Consider the following 4,825-nt stretch of genomic DNA (forward strand, 5'->3'; position numbering starts at 1 on the left):
TACTTACCACACAGCCACTCCTGCGCCTCCTTATTACAATGTTTTTTTTATCATAACTGGGAAATTTGAAGGCGGCAACCTGGCAGGCGAAATGCTTAACAGCATTCCTTCCGGCGTTACGTTTTGAGATCAATTCCGTCGACGTTAACTTCATCTTTCGTCCTTTCGGTGTTGATAAAATAAGCACCAAATACCAATTTAATACTATGGTCGATGCAATCGACTTAACATCTTTAAAATCGTTGGCCTTCTGCCAAAATTTGAAACCTTTATAATTGTAAGGTTTAGTGTGTCCAAAGATGAAACCACAAGCCAATATGAGGTATGGAACTTCCCAATTCTAATAACAAATTATTCAGTATTGCACGCTCTAATTTTCGTAGGTTTTGTTCTAACATTAACCAGAGTCGCGTCTTCAACTTTAAATTTATCCGTTGTAGTTTTACCTAGCCTATTTATATGAAGAAATTCACTTTTAAGAAGTCTTAAATCTGCATGTCTGAACCTGGAGTAATTACCTGCCGTGGGCGAAATTTCGAGATTCCGCAGGGAAATTGTTTCAGGTTGATAAATTTTGTCATAATTCGTCTTTTTCTCGCTAATTTTATTTCCTTAAATGTGATTTTAAAAGGTGATTATGTTAAAATAAGGCTTTTTAATGTTATCTAATAAATTGTTCTATGCCTGAATATTTCTTTTCTTTATTGTATGTGTGGGGAAATCGGGACGGTGAATCGGTAACGGAGGGAACAGAGAAAAATATGTTGAACAACGCTGTCATAGATGAATAGACATTTGACATTTGGAAAGAATGAAGAAGTTTATCAAAGGAAGAGAAATTACGCTGCTGCTGTTGCCGCTGCTGCTGCTGCTGTTGTTGTTGTTGTTGTTGTTGTTGTTTTCAGCCATTTTAAGGAAGTAGCCGTTAATCTATAATCTGGTTTAATATCACCAGTCCAGTTCTTGGGTGCCTTTCATAGAGTTCACTCGATCACATTCGTTGATGGCCAGATATCGGACCAGACGATAACTTCCTCCCATCCTCTAACTTCTTCCTTTTTTCGGTCCTAAAATGAACAAATGCGTTGCGTTTCTACCTCCGACTAAACGAAAAAAAAAAGGTTCTGATCGAGCAGATCTCTGATTATAAATATTCCATTCCACTCATAGCTACCCATTTGTTTTTTTCCTCTTGAGTTATATAAAATTACATTATGCAATGTAATAGGGTATCATTTCAGGAAGATTAGATTGCTGTTTCTAGCAAATCGAACGACAACGTAGAGGCTTCCTCTGGAGTTACTTTGTAGTTTTGTTTGAGAAGCTACATAATAAACTTCAATCAAATAGAACCATGGTGTTGCGAAATAGCATGAAGAGGGAATTAGCTTGTCAGTGATGTAGAAGTGTGTGCATCAACTGTAAACATTAATAAAGCCTTCAACCGATGAAAGGGTTCTTCTTTTAGGTGTTTTTCAAAGCTGATGTTGGCTCTGATCTCGATGCTCGATAAGTTATTAGACACCGAGGTGTCAACAATTGACTCCTTTTCCCCTTTTAAACAATATTTTGGTTTATTTGTCACAAATATCTTGTTCCAGGAATGAAAGGGAAAACGTTATATGGTTTGTATGCGTGTGTATCCATGTAGAACGACAAATAATAAGGAAGGCGAAGATTCATTCCAAAATTCATAAGCTTTAATAACGTTTAATAAGAAAGAAATAAAACCTTACCGAATTCTGGAGAGACAAGCGAAATACTTTCATGAAAATATATTTTGTCTTTCGAAAATATATTCCGTCATTGAACTGTGGCCATGCTGGGGCGCTACCATAAATGGTTTAATCCAATGGTTCTCAAACATTTTTTGCCTGTGCACCCCTTTGATTTCTATTTTACTTTACTGGATCCCCATAGCCATTTGATGCTTTAAAAAATCCTATTATATTTTTATAATAATAATAATAATAATAATAATAATAATAATAATAATAATAATAATCAATACCATAGAATTGCTTGTCAGTTGTTTGACCTTAACCAGTTGACCATGTCCCTTAGTGGCTGACGACATGTGCATCTCTGATCACGAGCAGAAGTAGTGGGGGAGCATCATAGCCGTGTGTTGAGAGGAATTCTTGGACGTTTGGATAACTCACCTTTGGAAACATGGGTGATTCGTTCAACGTCCTTAAACAATCCTTATTCAGGGACCTTTTGAGCGGGATGGGCTACTCGACCAAAAGAAAATTCTAACTGGGCCCCACCTGCAAGTTCATGCGATGTTTATCTTGATATGAGATCACCATGTCGCGCACATATGGTTGTGATGCATGTGCCTGTTTTACCCTTATCGGACGGGTAGTCATGATGGGTATACAGGGCGTCGTATATTTTACCCCAGTATCACTTTGATGGCATGCACTGCTCTCTCACTCAATAATAATAATGAAATTATTGAATACAGTGCTCAGGTGCACAACAACTTGTCAAAAGTACGTATAAAGCATATGCAATAAAGTACAAATATCTGGAAAGTGAACAGTGTATGAGTCAGATATATGCTTGCGTGTGTATGGAGGGGAGAAAATCAGATGTAGTGTTGGCGAATCTCAGAAAGCATGGAAGTTTTGAAGGATGCAGTGCTCCGACAACTAACAACTGATGCCAGCAGTTTGTTCCATACTTCAGCAACTCTTTGCGTGAAAAAATGTTTCTGAAAGTCATGGGAGCTGTGCTGTTTTCTGACTTTGTAAACATGTCCACGGGTGTTAGACAGGTGGAGTTTGAAAAGGTGCTCAGAGTTACTAGGAGGGTGCGGTAGAGTCGGTCCTCCCCAGGCAGCACTTTTTAAGGGGCAGCACTTTTCATCCTGTTGTAGGATATTGCTGTAGGAAATATGTGTTTTTGTGGGGTCCGAAGATGGGGGGGGGGCAAACGGAAGGGCCACCCCGGGCGGCACACACTCTAGCTACGCTAGTGCAGACAAGTTTTATTTTAATTTCAGGTAATGACTTACCTGGTGGAGTGCTCGGTAACTTTTTCAGCATTAAGAGCAGGCTTGGGCTGTGTGATTGAGTAGGTTGCTTTGTAACTACGTGATTTTGGGTTTAGTCATCTACTTGGAGGTTAAATATTCTTTCTTTTAAGGCAGCGATTTGGCCGTTGAATAGAAGGTCTTGTGCGATTCGCTCCAATTCTGCACTTTTCAATTTTGCCATCTATTTTTTTTTTTTTTTTGAGGTTTAATAAATAAAACTGCAGTCCAGTAGTGGAATCGATTCTTCCCTTTTTCCTTTTCATTGAGAAATGATTCTTCTCTTCTCTCTCCTCCTCTCTCTCCCACTCTCCTTCACACACACACACACTCTCTCTCTTTCTCCCACTCACTTTCTCTGTTACTTTCACACTTTCTCTCTCTTCTTTCTGAAAGTAAACGCCTATGTTCAGACCTCGAGATAGAGATGGACTCCGCCAGGTTTCAAATGTTGAAAGCACGCCGTATCTCTCAACGGTGACCCTACGACTTTACCAAAATCTAAAACTGCACGTCACTTCATTTTCCTTGCCCAAGTACATTTAGGCTGCATCTAGCTATACTTATGATTGGCAAATCAACATTTATTGCCTATGAATAATATTTCTATCCCCCAAGCAAACATGTAAATGTTGTGCACGACAGCGGTGTTATTTACTTTACTTCTTAATGTTGTTGCTATACATCAGGATGCCAATGGACAAGTTAACATTGGAGTAGAAAAGTGTTTCCTTTGAAGAAGGTTTGATCCAACATTTTTAAGGCTGCTCAAATTACAACAATTTCGTTCATTCTGAATAAGCTGTTTGCTGAGAATGTCATCTCGACCTCAAACTTTTGTAAGATAGTATTACATCAATTATAACTTCTTGAAAATAGCTCAATTCTTAAGTACAAAGAAATCTGAAAAATGCTAAGGATGCTTATTAGCATTTGGGAAATCTTTCTGTTGAACTTATGTATGGGATTGGTCGTTGCAAGTTAAATATTTGTCAAATGAGAACTACACCGCCATCGAATACTAAAGCGTTTGAAAACGACTTCCATTCTGTTAGATATGACTACATATGAAAACGTGCCTCTATCTAGACCCTGACATATATGTGTGTGTATGTGTGTGTGTGTATACGAGCAAAACGCCCCCCCGTCCAATGGACGGTGCTGATTTGTCAAACATTTAAACCACATTTTCTCAAAACAACTTGTCCGACCGTCCCATAGGCCTCCCCTTTGAGAAACACTGATTTATCCTAAATTTGAGACACCAGCAAAAGACAGATTTCGACTGATGTACTTGCACGTACAAATGCACGGTCCCACGGCTTTATCGATCGCATTCTCACCTGGAATCGATTTTTGTAAATTTTTGAAGACTTATACACGCCCTGATACCGTCGGTAGCTACATATCAAATTTGAGCGCAATCGGATGGAAGATGCCTGAGATCCTAGAAGATACACACCCACCCACACCCACACACACTCACACACACACACAGAACGGATTTTATATAATAGATATAACAGTGGCGACTCCGGCACCCAGACTGTTCGGGCTTGGCTCGAGTATAAATTTAGTAAAGTGAACGTGTATTTTCAAACTGATTTAATTTCTGCTAACACTGACTTCAAGTATGTAACTTCAGCCAATAACTCGGGCTCCTTTGATTGAGCCTGGTCGCAGTTCATTTATTTTTGTTCAGCGTCTGGCGGTCGTCTTAGAGGTGCCCTATGTCAAAAAATATTATTCGTAGCAGACGTTCTCTGTACATCGTTCACACGCAAC

At 39.1% G+C, this 4,825-nt stretch overlaps 1 long non-coding RNA gene across 1 annotated transcript in view; it reads left to right on the forward strand.

Moving 5' to 3' along the window:
- Positions 1-202: 202 nt before the first annotated feature.
- The window catches only part of LOC118765170, a 23,958-nt gene continuing 19,335 nt past the window's right edge, over positions 203-4,825 (forward strand). The window contains exon 1 of the long non-coding RNA XR_005001037.1: positions 203-322. This is a non-coding gene — a long non-coding RNA (uncharacterized LOC118765170). The remainder of the gene's footprint in view (positions 323-4,825) is intronic.

The sequence above is a fragment of the Octopus sinensis genome, linkage group LG1 (assembly GCF_006345805.1).
Source record: "Octopus sinensis linkage group LG1, ASM634580v1, whole genome shotgun sequence".
In the NCBI taxonomy this organism is placed as follows: domain Eukaryota; kingdom Metazoa; phylum Mollusca; class Cephalopoda; order Octopoda; family Octopodidae; genus Octopus; species Octopus sinensis.